This window comes from Petromyzon marinus, chromosome 17, assembly GCF_048934315.1.
Source record: "Petromyzon marinus isolate PM22_M1 ecotype Great Lakes invasive population chromosome 17, UKy_Petmar_22M1.pri1.0, whole genome shotgun sequence".
Lineage (NCBI taxonomy): Eukaryota > Metazoa > Chordata > Hyperoartia > Petromyzontiformes > Petromyzontidae > Petromyzon > Petromyzon marinus.
The window spans coordinates 18,281,627-18,296,382 of NC_133683.1; the positions used below are offsets into that span (position 1 = coordinate 18,281,627).

Consider the following 14,756-nt stretch of genomic DNA (forward strand, 5'->3'; position numbering starts at 1 on the left):
TCGATAAAATCTTCTTGAGGTTGGGTAGCAGTGGTGTAAGTTGCCTAGCGCATGCCACTCTAAACCCGGCTACCTGAGCTTGATTCTTATATAAGTGGCGAGTGATATTTCAATTGGTCCTGGGCTTGCCACCGCTGCACTTACCCACGCTGACCAGGATGATGAACCATTATCAATTAACCCCCATCAAGATCGACATGGCATGGTGTAGGCAATTCATCCAGCGGGTCGAGTTGACAAAGGGGCTGAAAATATACTGAAGCTGCTCGGACAGGTTCAGACTTTTGCTTGCTAAACGCGAGGGATGGGGGCAGATGCAATCACTCCGGCTTTCCTTGTTTATCAAACCAGGCAAACATGCCGAAAGTTGCCCCTGTGATTAGACCTGTGGCAGAACCACCCCCGGGGGTCCCCCCGTATCACGCGAGATCTGAGTGAGGTGACGTTCGCCCTTGCGCTAGGATGTCAAACACCGGGTATATTGATGGCAATCAAACAAGAGGCATTAAGATGTTCAACCACCAAATAGATGCATACTACAATGCATCAAGTCTGCACGTTTTCGCCACAAGTATGCGTGGTTGGACGCGTTTAAACGTCTTAAAACCCTGTTTCATTGTCAGAAAGTGTAAAGCTTATTCTTATTTTTCCACCATAACTTTGATACTGGTCGAAATAATAAAAAAGAGTCCCATATAGACCGCGTATATTTACACGCGCGCCGCCGTATCGCTATTTTCAGCTTCGCTGTTAGATTTCTGCATTTGACGTCTGCGATATCGACGCCACTAAAAATGCGCCACCACCACCACCACAACTAGTCACAAGATCAAGGTCCTTGGCACCGTGCGGCCTAACGAGCAAATAAACAACTCGCAACGAGCCGCTGTGCAGCCTGCGTCTTGCAGGGGAACGCACGAATGGTTATAGCGGCAGACGTTTGACATTTCGAAACTAGAGAAGAATAATGTATTTTTGAAGTTAGGGAGAGTGTCTTGACAGCGAGCGATGATGTTTTAGTGGCCTTGATGGGGGCCGAATGCGCGCGAGTAATGTGTAATGAGTTTGTGCTACGGTGTTGTCTCTCTGACTCTCTCTCTCTGTGTTTAATTGGGTGCCATATTTTATAAGGAGTTCCCTTGCCATTAAACGTGTTGTAAATTAGCAAGCGGCATTTGTATTAACACGCCTGACTCCGCTGATGACACGCAGTAGGTTGAAATCGACCAAGAGATTGCTTGCTTGAACAAATGCTGCTTGAAGAGTATTGGCCCGGAGAGCCCACACAGCCTCATGGACTAAATACACATTTGTGTTTATGTGTGGAGACACAGAGTTCTGCTTATGTTTACTCTCATCCTTAATGCTCCGCAGCAACACATCACAAGTTTGTTGATGGGATGAATTAGTTATTTGCTTAGTTTTCTTTATCACGTTTTTTTGTTTGGTTCATGCTATAGATGAGCCGAAGAGGTGGAAGTACAGCCATCATTGCACAAAGTAAATAAATACATACAGCCATTCGTCTCCGTGTGAAAATCGTTGTTTAGTCTCCTTTAAGCATTTGGGCTTTCCATTAAGCAACATTACCCAGCAGCAAATTGACTCAATGGAGTGGAGGCCGAGTGCAGTGGACAGCGCACTTTTGCGCAGTGAGCCTAACGACCCGAGTTCTATTCTCGACCACAACGAACACGAGTGGCGAGTGATAACCGAATCTGTCCTCGTTCCAGCCCCCGCCCCCCCTCTTACGCAAACCTTTGCTGACCAGCATGGTGAAGTATGGTTAAGACAATCACGTGACTGACACGGTGTGAGGGAGCTATTCGGACAGCAGTGGATTGACTAAGGGCTGTGAAGTAAAAAATATATATTAAAAAAATGTAATCAGACAAACTGTGGACCTGGTGGTTTCCACCACGGCCGGCTGGCTGGGTTTGTTATTGAGGGCATGAGTGGGAAGAAAGAGCACGGCTGGACTGTGCGTCAGCGCTGTCAGGCCAGGGTGTTTGAGAGATATTTTGAGGGGGAGCAGTGGACAGGAGTGATTAAAGAAACCTCCCCCCCCAAAAAAAGTGCTTGACGCAGCAAACTGCAGCGCCGGTATCGTCAGGGGTTGTGGGAGAGGTCACGCCGAGCGGCCTGACCGCATCACTTTGGAGTGATGGTGGTGCGGTCAGGCGGCCCTGCCTCCGACATGCCCGTGCCACCTTTCGTGCGCCGCCGTGTTTACGAGGCCGCGCCGGTGACGTCGATGGTTTATTTTTAATTTTTTTTGCGCTTTCTCGGCCCGTTCGTGTGATCTCGGCAGAAGATGTCCGAGCTGCTGCTGCTGTTGCTGCTGCTGCTGCCTGGTGGCACGCGACTGTCCCGTGAGGTTGGTCCTGGGGGGTTGGCTCACTTAGTTCAGAGCGCAACGCTGTGCGCCGTTCAGATGTTTGAGAGCCTGAGTTTGAATCTGGGCTTCACCCGACGGGGATTACAACTGGGTTCTTAAGGACGGTGGGGTGAAGGTGTCGGCCTGATTCGGCATTGACTCCACACGAAAAAAAAACACTAAATGTATTCCCCAATGGTTCCACCAGAAACTGTCACGTTAATTTTGCCCAAATTACACTTCTGAAAAAAAAGATGGAACATCTTGTGAAGAATCGTCCTCCCATTGTGGGAAAGCGCACACTACCTAGTTGTGTGGGTACAAAATAAATAAAAAAAAGTCCCTTGAAAGGAATCGCACGGGAAAAAAAAGTTTTAAAATCTCTTTCTGTGAGAAATTATTATCTGACACGGAGTGAAGCACACGCTCGGCATCGTCTCGTGGCAACCACAATCACAAGACAAATTGTGAGAGACAACAACAGCAAACCACTCGTTTAAACTCAAAGGCGCTTGGTGTAAATATCTCATGCGATCGTGCAAGTATTCGTTTGGCATGTTGCCACTTTCGAGGCGTAGATTTGTGAAACGCTCAGTTGTGCTGGGCTGAAGTGACCAGGAATGTGTTAGTGAAGGCACTGCCGTTGTGAACCTGTCTGTGTGGACCTGTCCCTGCGTGGACCTCTGAGTATGTATGTTGTACTATGTATGTTGTACTATGTATGTTGTACTATGTATGTTGTACTATGTATGTTGAACTTATTTTGCACCGTACGGAGCCAACCACACTAATCGGAGGTGCGGCAGAAGGACGACAAACTAAACACCAAAAAGAAGTGGGTACTATTCACATTTTCTGGTTTCCTCCAACATGCAAAACACTCATTAAAATGGAATTGACCAAGCATATCACTGCAGGTCCCTGTAAAATGGAATCCTGCGTCTCAGTGAGGCTTTCTTGGACAGACAAATAACTTTTTTTTACCAGTAGCTTCTTTTTAAAGACGAACAATATTTGCACCATCGTTAGCGCTAATTTTTTTTAAGTTCACGTTTTTTTATTAACAGGTATTTGAATCTCCTTGCAAGGTTTCAACTGCCGTAGTTATTTTTCATCCGTGGAAGTTGATTTAAGCACTGCTATAGTTGTAACAATCGGATGCCACTGGGAGGAGTATCTAAGGCAACGTCCTTGAGTGATCTATCATGGAAAGAGATAAATTCGAAGCAAGGCCATGATTATTCAGATTATTTTGCTGGTATAAACGTGCACGTAATAATCCACTTCGTTCAGCATTCATTTGTGGGCAGGTCGCTTCTGAAAAATAAGCTAATAGCTCAGTGGACGTTACCGGGAAAGATAAAATAAAACTAGTTTAGTTTTATTCGTATATATGTTAAGTGATTTGTCTACCTTTCCTATACTTTGCACTCCTATCGTGTGTTGCACTTTTTGTTGCTGTAACGTTCTTACCCGCCCCTACATCTGGGAAAAAAAGAGTTTTGTAGCTCATCGGATTCCTCCAGTATAAACACACATTCTGATTCTTTGAGACAGTTCACGACACATAGACACGGGAGAGTAGTAGTTTTTGTGTGTGTGTGTGCCCATCTCCTGCTGCAGAGGCGAGCTTTGTTGAGGCGCAGTAGTCAGGGGGAATCAGCAATCTCGAAATCTCTGGGTCCGTTAACAATCGTCACGGGGCCCGCGGTGTTGCTGCAGCCGTCGGCGGAGATCCAAAGTGGGGCAATTGACTTCTCTCGCTCAAGAGCGACCCGGATCTGTGAAGCGACGATGCCGTTGCACGCGGGTCGCACTCACCACCACACACGCACACACAGCGACAATGATCCCCACCCCCCTCCCCCCCGTGTAGCCTTAACAGACTTGGTTGGGGCGAGTGCTGTTAGCGAGCACCCACCGATGAAGGCCGGCACGGCACACGAGGGCTGTGGGTGGCCAACACCACGCCCGGCCGCCTTTGTCTCCCTATTGGCGATGTTTACGCGCCGCACCAGGCACTCATTTGTGGTTGAGTCGACCTAGGGGAGGCCCAGGACCGGTTCAGATAGCCGTGACGGTCAACTGGGGTGCCTGAGTTTTTACCCCTCCGCAAAGCCAAAGATGCCCCCTGGGGTATAGCCATAACAGACTGTTTGGGGAAAGTGATGTTTAGCGAGCATCGATGTACCGCTCCCCACACACAACCACCACCACTAAGTGGCGGTGACGTTACCCCGGCGCTTGTGCCAGGCTATGTGCAAAGACAGACTGTTGGGGCAAGGGGCCGTCCATAAATGACGTCACGCACCTGGGGGGGGGGGGGGTCAGACATTTGTGACGATGTGTGACGAGGGGGGGGGGGTGTTTGAGAAATGTGACGTCACATCAAAATGCGCAACTTTAAAGAAATATAGACAACACGTTCTACTTAATTAAATAGACTTTTTAATGAATGTTTTCTCCTACAGAGTGCAGCGCCACATTAAATACGCACTACAATTACAATAGTTTAAAGCGATTTGAAGCATGTTTTATATATATTTGGGGGGGGGGGCAGAGCTTTGTGACGTCATATTTGAGGGGGGGTCTGACTTTTTGCGACGTCATTTATGGATGGGCCCCAAGTGCTGTTAGCGAGTAGCACCTATGATGGCCGGAACGGCACACGAGGGGGTTGGTGGCCAACACCACGCACGGCCGCTTTTATCTCCCCAGTGGCGATGTTCACACATCGCACCAGGTACCGATTTTAGGCTGAGTCGACCTAGGGGAGGGCCAGGACCGGTTCAAATAATCGTCACTGGGTGTCGGCCGTGAGCGGGAATCGAACCCGGGTCTCCGGGTTCGTAGCGCAGCGTAGCGCTAACCGCGACACCACCGCTCCCCACACACACGCACAGAGACGTCATTCTTGTGAAGTTCTCCACACTTTGTGTCGTCACACATCGGCTGTTGTCAGTACAGTGGGGACGTCGGGTGTCAAGCGTCACATTTGTTTAAGAGTAGCGGTGTGGGGGGGCGGGAGAGCACGATGGTATTTGGAGTTGCGGTGTCGCGGGTAGCGCACTGCGTGATAGACCTGGCGACCTTGGCTTGAATCCCTTGTCACCGCTCACATGCAACTGAATTAGAAACGACACTAAATAAATATATCTTTTTTTAATAATAGGGTTTTTCCCATTTTTTCTGACAACAAAACAGAAACCTTTTTTTACAAGGATTCATGTCTGCATTAACCACAATACCTGCAGTCAAAATGCAAACAAAAAACATACTATGATACTATATGATGCATTGTCCTTGAAATTGATTCGTCCACACCAAGGGACGGCTTTCTTTTGAGCCTAGACCCAATTGGTGCTCGACCAGATGACGCCAAAAGGCGTACAGCTCAAAGACAATGCACTACCAAAGTAATGAGGGCTCGGGGTGAGCATCTACATCATTAGACCTCCTTTGCCAGCATACATTATCATAGTATTATTTTTTGTTTGCATTTTGACTGCAGGTATTGTGGTTAATGCAGACATGAATCCTTGTAAAAAGGTTTCAGTTTTGTTGCCAGAAAAAAATGGCAAAAACCCTATTATAATATTTTGGTACTGGCAAAGGAGGTCTAATGATGTAGATCTTTTTTTGTTTTACCAAGATAGGCCCGCAGAGATGTGTCGCTGTTTTTTAGAAGCGACCTGGCCGCAAATCGTAGTTCACGAAAGTGGCCTGTCACGTGGAAATGTACCGCAGCCAAATACTCTGATGGCGTGATGTTGATTTAAAATGTGGAGGAACAAAAACCGGAGGACCCGGAGCAAAATACACTCTACCATGGGGAACAGAGACACGCAAACTCCAACTGTACAGCAGGCGTCAGGGTCGGGATCGAACCCACGACCTCCTGTATACCAGGCGAGCTAGCTAACATCTCCTAGCCACCATGATGATGATGAGAGAGAGACACGCAAATTCCAAATATACAGCAGCAGGTGTCAGGGTCGGGATCGAACCCACGACCTCCTGTGCACCAGGCGAGCTAGCTAACATCTCCTAGCCACCATGATGATGATGAGAGAGAGACACGCAAGTTCCAAATATACAGCTGCAGGTGTCAGGGTCGGGATCGAACCCACGACCTCCTGTGCACCAGGCGAGCTAGCTAACATCTCCTAGCCACCATGATGATGATGAGAGAGAGACACGCAAGTTCCAAATATACAGCAGCAGGTGTCAGGGTCGGGATCGAACCCACGACCTCCTGTGCACCAGGCGAGCTAGCTAACATCTCCTAGCCACCGCGGTGCCCCCTTCGTGCCGTGTGGTGCTTGAACCCGGCTTTGATCTCCTTTCGTGAACCCGCACTGACGGGCATTGGTGAAGTATCGTCAAACACAACCCCCCCCCCCCCCCCTTGGCCAACGAGTCATGGGGAGGAGGCCTTCATTCATCCAGCGAAGATGGAGACAGGGCTACAGACGAAAGTATCATGAAACACGTTTCAATAAGGGCATTCAGACCACAGGAATTCCCCGATATACGTCTCCTACGTTTACGTTGCTTCGCAAATACGCCGTCACTTTATCCTGAATATCACCACCTGATTTGCGTCGCCTCAACTCCACGCTTACGTTGCCGACAGTAGCACCGTCGTCATCGTCCGTCTTTTCTCGTTCCCGTCGTCTCTCGGCCTTCGTCATCCTCCACCTTACTACCCCGTCGATTTACGTCGTTCAGATATTCGTCGTCGAATATCTAAACGACGTACACCCGGAGTGTCGTTTCTGCGCCATGAAGAAAAACACACACACACAGCAGTTAATATGTATATGCCCTTTAAACAAGTGCCGGTGCTGTTGACGTAAGCTCGAGCATTTGGAAGAGATCACGTTGTAGAGTGAAGGCTGTATGGAATTGTTTTTGTAACTTAAGGTGCAGGTGCATTTCACCAAAAAAAAAACATCTTGGCTTACGAAGTCCACGTGGACAGTGTTCTTGGCAATTCCCTGTTACACAACGAGAACAACACTTTCGGCATTGCTCTGCAAACTCTACACAAGTTTAGTTTACGAGAAAGAGTGCTGGGCTGATGACGACCGCTTCTGTTGCGTTCGAAACGTCGTGATTTGTTTTATTTTATTTCTAACTACGTGGCTTTACCGAAAGAACCAAAGAGTAGTACTGGGCTGCTGAGCTATTCATCTGCCTAATTGTAGACACCATCAAGGAGTTATACGACACTCTTATCGAAGGCTAAGTGTCTGGACGCACCGTGGATATTGTACAGCGCGCGACACGTGGCGTTCCGCGTTTTTGTCTGCTCGTGTTCTCACGGATTTCATCGTAAAAAAAAAACCTCGCAGCGAGAGAGGCCATGCAGCTGCCCCAGAGTTTTGACGGGGAAAAGCCCACCCACGCACGCGTGCGTGTGTACACTAACTCACTCGCTCGCGAACGCCTTGGCTCTGCTCATCGCTGGGCAGATGCGTGAAGCGGAATGGCGCTGTGAGTCAGGGTAGCCCCCACTGCCCTGCACTGATAAGACTAGGGGGGGAGTGGGGGGAGTCAGGGAAAGTGGGAGGAGAGTTGAGCTGTACGAGATGAACGGTTCATGCGAGTTCTTTTTGTTATTATCAAAACCCATAAAGAAAATGAGCTCAAAGAATAAAAAACACGAGACATGTGGTGACGTCCCGTCTGGACGCATTTTTCTTCTTTTGGTGGGAGGCAAGGTCCTGGGTGGCTGTGCGCTCGCTCAAAAATAAATAAAAGTCACATCGCATCGAGTTTTGTTTGAACCCAAACATAGACGGAATGGGTGGGTGGGCCAGACAAAGTATGACAGATGGAGGCCGCCCTTCGGGGCCATCGCGATTGTCTCCGCTCGTGGTCTGTTTCCCGAACGTCCGATGACGTTGCCTGTGAACGGTGACCGATAGCCCAAAGACGCAGCATCGCTTCCAGGAACGCCCCGACGCTTATCGTTGAATAAATTCGCGGTCGATCAAAATCGTGTAAGAAGGATTCGTCGCCAAGAAAGGGAGGGACAAGGCAGTGCCGGATGAAGTTCGTGCGGGGCCTGTATGATGTGTTATCAAGAGGCCCTAAATTAAAAAAAAAACGTTAATATTTGCATAGTAAAGTAATTGTATTTTTTCATTTGCTATACAGCCAGATAATTACGACAAATCGCTAACCTTAAACACCCAGTCGCTCATAAAAGTTGAAGGCAGTATAGTACTATAGTAATAGAGCAAGTGCAGAATCACTGAACCGGAATTTATAGCTTGAAAGCATTTAGCGCGGGGCCCTTGAAAGTGTGGGGCCCGTAGCTACTTCTACAAGTGTAGCTACTTGTGTTACTAGGACAATCCGGCACTGGGACAAGAAAATAATCGAAAGAAAAAAATAATGACTCAGAAATGGGCATCCAATTGTTTTGCTTAGACTTTCAAACTAATTTAATACCTCAGTGGGCTTCGTCTGGTAGGATGGGGATGGTCTCGTGTTGTATTTGGATGTGTTTCTGTGACTTGCTTACCTTTCTTGTACTTTTTTACTCTCATCATGTTTATGTTTGTTGTTGTTGTTGTAGAGTTATTACAACGACCCCCGACTGAACATCTGTGCAAAACGGAGCTTCATAGCTCATCGGATTCCTCCAGTATGAATACATATTCTGATTCTGAAGTTTGAACGCGTTAATGCACGAGCTCTCACACGTCCGTCCGTCTGTCCGTCTGTAACGATGGGGGGGGGCACGGTAACTGTCCCAACAACTACAAAGTTGTTTCGCTATCGAGGACGTACTCTCAGAGAAACTGGCCACGTCGATGGCAAGCGTCGTCCGCATTCACCCACATCGGAGACGCTCTCCGACCCCCCCTTCCACCCCCCACCCTCCCCATTGACTCGTCGTAGCCCCGCGAGGAGCGCCGTCCCTTCGCCCGTCGTGACCGCCGCTGCCGAAATTAGCGCGAATTAAAAAAGACTCCCGAGGACAAATAACAAGTTGAAAAGCGCGTGCCACAAGAATTCCCCGTGCCTTGTGCGTGCTGCGTCTTCCTTCTTTTGCTTATAAATCCAGCAACGTCGGGGGGGGGGGGGGGGGAAGGGAGACCGAGGCTTAGAGGTTCTAATTCGATCGGCCGCCCTGGTTATTACTGCAGGTGTATTATACTTGGAAAAAATATTAAAGATGCCGTGACGTAAATAACCTACCCCACACCGTGTTAGTCACGGTCCATTTTTGCCAAAAAAAATAATAACATGCACATTACATTTGGATCTACGTAGCGACCATTGCCCCCTACTTTGAAAACTTGTCGGGATCCTCCTAAAGACGAGTCACGAGATTCGGTGAGCATTTCTTGCGAAAAACGAGCGTAATAATAATTAATAATTTCATTCGGACGTGAGAGAGGGGGTGGTGGTGAAGAAGGAGACGGCGGGCGTCTGAAACCAGACGTGATGGGTCCATCTCCTCCGCCCTGGCCTTGAGCAGGACAGACGAGCCCATCCTTCCACTCGCCCGGGGGGATACGCCTGCTGGAGGCGTGCTGTTGCGTCTTGCCGATTTGTACCGTGAAACTGGAAACAGATGGGGGCCCTGGACCCTGAACGCCGCGAGAGCTGATTTCACGGTGGAGTGTTTTTTTGGAACCTGGGATGGAGAACCGGGGCGCGTAGGAAATGTCGCGGCGCGTGTCCGTGTGCCAGCACACACCCTGGAGGTCCCGCGGTGGCGAGATCTTAACTACCTTGCCTGGTATGCAGGAGGTTGTGGGTTCAATGCCGACCCTGATGCCCGCTGTATGCGTGTGGAGTTTGCGCGTCTCTCTCCCCGTTGGCAACGTGGGTTTTTGTTTCTGTGGGTCCTCCGGTTTTTCCCTCCACTTTTAGAATCAACATCACGCGTTTAAAGTATTTGGCTGCTATAAATGTCCACGTGATAAGCCACTTCGTTGAGCTATCATTCATGGGCAGGTCGCTTTTTAAAAAGAGCTATGAAACTCAGTGGGCCTTTACCTGGTAAGAGAAAGAATAGTTTCGTTCCAATAAAATTGTTTAGTTTAAATGTGAATCAGTCGCTAATCTCACTGAGATGATTTGTGCTCGGTAGGGCATGTTTGTGATTCAGCACTTTAGAGGCATAGGGTCGGTGGATTCGTGTAGTTTTGTGAAATTCCCAAACCTGCTGCTGGGATGTGTCTTTTTAAAATCACGGATACTGAGCACAGGACCCCCCCCCCCCCCCCCCGCTCCACAAAGCGCCAAGTGGTGAGCAACAAACAGCACAATTGAAGGCGTAATAGACGATAGTTGAGAGGTTCCTTGAATTGAGCACGGTTATAACACGGGAAAGAGAGGTGATGGGAACGGATTCCAAGAGGGAAGAGGGGGAGTTTGATGGAGGAAGCAAAAAGAGAAGCATGTTCAGCTATAGCAGGGTGGACGAACACGGTATGAGTGAAATGAAACAGTCGATGTGATATTGGTGGCTCGGGGAGATGGCACTACAGTACATGCTTGCCATGTGTGCTTGTCACAAATGAACCTGAACACCTTTCTGATCTCATCAAGGAGCATAAACCATCAAGCAAACTTCGGTCATCCTCCCAGCGGCTTTTGTCTGCTGGCCATCGAGCAACTACGGTCACCGCATCGTGCGCTTGCAGATGCGCTTGCTGCGGCCGTCTGTGACGCTCTCCCTTTCGATATTGAGACACCACCGGAGCTATATGCACTTTTAAATCATCTAGATTGAAAACGAATTTCTTTAGAACTACTTCCTGTGTTTTGTTTGTTGTCCCCCCCACCCCCCCGCACCTTAGCACGGTTCACTACGTACTGTGCGAAAGAAGTTCAACATACACACGGTATGTGCAGCGAATCTGTTCGTGTGCCTCATCCGTGGTAGACACATTTCATGTTCTCCCCATCACGTTCATGGCTCTTCTCCTGGCATTTCCCTTTCCACCCAACACGCCGAATAGCACTCATGAAAGACGGATTGGCGGAAACTACCCAAAGCGTGGTCCTCTGCAAAAAGCCGCAAACCTTTGAGTGAGGTTTTCCTGGATAAATCAACGTGTTCCACGTTAAAGCCGCAGTGCCACGGACACTTTTGAGAGGTTGGCAGCGCTGGGCCTGCTCAGGCTGAGGGGTTGGGGGGACGGGGAAATTTGCCCTGGGCCTCACACAAAAAGAGGTACCCGCAACGGGCCTATTTTATGTTACTCATGAACAAGGGTGGCTCTGATGTGGCATTCTTCACTGGGCCTCTAGCCCTGGGCATCTAGGAACTTCTGGGCAGCCCTGTGCAGGGGGCCATGGTGAGGCGATGAGATTGAGTCTGCAATGACTTGTCATAGGACCTGAACGCGCATGTGTGTGTGTGTTTTGGTTTGAAAGTGACCTGGTGAGCTGTTCTATTCCAGGAGCTGTTGGAGGAGGCCAACATTGGTGAAGTGTGACTCAGAGATATATTTGTGAGGTGTCGGTATCAGCCGAGCGAAGGCAGAATTAGCAGTGCGGTGAGAATCTACGCTCCCGGGGAAAGGGCTGCACTGTCGCATTAAATCACGTTGACGTGTTTGCAATTTGCTGCCGGGATCAGCGCCGTCTCCACGCGCGTGCAACTCGCGCATTGTGCACAGAGCTCCAGCGTGTCTCTCTCTGTGTGTGTCTCTCTGTGTGTCTCTCTGTCTGTGTCTCTCTGTGTGTGTCTCTCTCTGTGTGTGTCTCTGTGTGTCTCTCTGTGTGTGTCTCTCTGTGTGCATTTCTCTGTGTGTCTCTCTGTGTGTGTCTCTCTGTGTGTCTCTCTGTGTGTGTCTCTCTGTGTGTGGCTCTCTGCGTGTCTCTGTGTGTGTGTCTCTCTGTGTGTGTCTCTCTGTGTGTCTCTCTGTGTGTGTCTCTCTCTGTGTGTGTCTCTGTGTGTCTCTCTGTGTGTGTGTCTCTCTGTGTGTCTCTCTGTGTGTGTCTCTCTGTGTGTGTCTCTCTGTGTGTCTCTGTGTGTGTGTCTCTCTGTGTGTGTCTCTCTGTGTGTGTGTCTCTGTGTGTGTGTCTCTCTCTCTGTGTGTCTCTCTGTGTGTCTCTCTCTGTGTGTCTCTCTGTGTGTATCTCTCTGTGTGTCTCTCTGTGTGTGTCTCTCTGTGTGTGTCTCTCTGTGTGTCTCTCTGTGTGTGTCTCTCTGTGTGTGTCTCTGTGTGTGTCTCTCTGTGTGTGTCTCTGTGTGTGTCTCTCTGTGTGTGTCTCTCTGTGTGTGTCTCTCTGTGTGTGTCTCTCTGTGTTTGTCTCTCTGTGTGTGTCTCTGTGTGTGTCTCTGTGTGTGTGTCTCTCTGTGTGTCTCTGTGTGTGTGTCTCTGTGTGTGTGTCTCTCTCTGTGTGTCTCTCTCTGTGTGTCTCTCTCTGTGTGTCTCTCTGTGTGTATCTCTGTGTGTGTCTCTCTGTGTGTATCTCTCTGTGTGTCTCTCTGTGTGTGTCTCTCTGTGTGTGTCTCTGTGTGTGTGTGTCTCTCTGTGTGTGTCTCTCTGTGTGTGTCTCTCTGTGTGTCTCTCTCTGTGTGTCTCTCTCTGTGTGTGTCTCTCTCTGTGTGTCTCTCTGTGTGTGTGTCTCTGTGTGTGTCTCTCTGTGTGTGTCTCTCTGCGTGTCTCTGTGTGTGTCTCTCTGTGTGTATGTCTCTGTGTGTGTCTCTCTGTGTGTGTCTCTCTGCGTGTCTCTGTGTGTGTCTCTCTGTGTGTATCTCTCTGTGTGTGTCTCTCTGTGTGTGTCTCTCTCTGCGTGTCTCTCTGTGTGTGTCTTTCTGCGTGTCTCTGTGTGTGTGTCTCTCTGCGTGTCTCTCTGTGTGTCTCTCTGTGTGTGTCTCTCTGTGTGTGTCTCTCTGCGTGTCTCTCTCTGCGTGTCTCTGTGTGTGTGTCTCTCTGTGTGTGTCTCTCTGTGTGTGTCTCTCTGCGTGTCTCTCTGTGTGTATCTCTGTGTGTGTTTCTCTGCGTGTCTCTGTGTGTGTCTGTGTGTGTGTGTCTCTGTGTGTGTCTCTCTGTGTGTGTCTCTGTGTGTGTGTCTCTCTCTGCGTGTCTCTGTGTGTGTGTGTCTCTCTGTGTGTCTCTCTGTGTGGGGAGCGGCAGCCTCGGTAGTTAGTGCGCCACGCTACGAACCCGGCGGACCCGGGTTCGATTCCCGTCCACGGCCGACACCATTGACGGTTATCTGCAACGGTTCCTGGGCCTCCCCTAGGTCGTCTCGGCCTCAAATGAGTACCTGGTGCGGTGTGTAGTAAACATCGCCACTCGGAAGACAAAGGCGGCCGGGCGTGGTGCTGGCCACCCACCCCCTCGTGTGTCGTGTCGGCCTTCATAGGTGCTCGCTAACAGCACTTGCCCCAACAGTCTGTTAAGGCTATACGGGGGATCTTTGTCCTTGTCTCTCTGTCTATCTCTCTCTATGTACCTATCTTTCTCTCTCGGTGTTTTTCTCTCCGCATTTTAGTCTCCGATGTTTAACTTTGTGAATCTCTCTTTCAAGTTTCAAGTTTCAGTTATTAGGTATATCCCTGTGAGCCATGCGGCTCTTAAGTCGGGTGCAACCGCAAACAACCAAAATATGAATCTACATTGCAGAAAACTATTACACCACAACCAGACCAAAATAAAGATACAAAAAAATGTAACATACATTCTCTCTGCATCTGTCTGTCTCTCCCCGTGTCTGTCTCTCCCCCCCCCCCCCCCGTCTGTTTATCTCGGCAATCTCTCTTCTCCGTGCTTGCCTCTCACGCGTCGCTCTATTGTGTCTGTCGCTCACCGGGTGTCTCTGTGTGGAGCCTGGTAGGGGCGGAGGGGTGTGGGTTGAGACCCTGCCAGACGTTCTCCCCTTGCCCGCAGACGCCGTTAACGTCAGCGGTGTCGCCGCCGCCATCCCCCGTCGGTCGCTCACCGGCGCAGCATTTACGGCAGGGCATTCGGGCAGCCCTGCATGACACCCACCCTGCACGCGTTCATGCACAATTATTCGTACGCGTGTGGAACTTCTTTCGCACCGTGCGTTTAAGCCCACGGTGCTCATCGGAGGTGCGAAGCACGCAAGGCACGCACGCGCACGCGGTCGCCTCGCCAAGAGCAAATGTCGTGGCTTGGCGACGAACGTTTTCAATGAGCGCAGATGATGCCCCGCTCTGACATATGGGTGATCGGGAACGTGGACACGTGAATTAAGGAGATTTGAAGAAAGTCTGAAAACTGCGCAAAGGCGTACGCGATGTGTGAGCGGTTGGAATTCGACCGAGGGACACGAAGGGAAGCACACGGGATCGGAAAAAACTCACTCGAGCGCAACATCTATCGCGTTGAACGTTCGGAAACGTAAGTGGGCTGGGGCAGGACACGTG

General features: G+C 49.7%; 1 long non-coding RNA gene across 1 annotated transcript; it reads right to left on the bottom strand.

Annotated features, from left to right (window-relative positions):
* Positions 1-1,342: 1,342 nt before the first annotated feature.
* On the bottom strand, positions 1,343-8,056 carry LOC142924838 (uncharacterized). Its single transcript, XR_012941933.1, has 2 exons — positions 7,003-8,056; positions 1,343-4,158 (listed from the first exon to the last, which is right to left on the bottom strand). It is a non-coding gene; the product is annotated as an uncharacterized LOC142924838 (long non-coding RNA).
* Between the last annotated feature and the right edge of the window lie 6,700 nt (positions 8,057-14,756).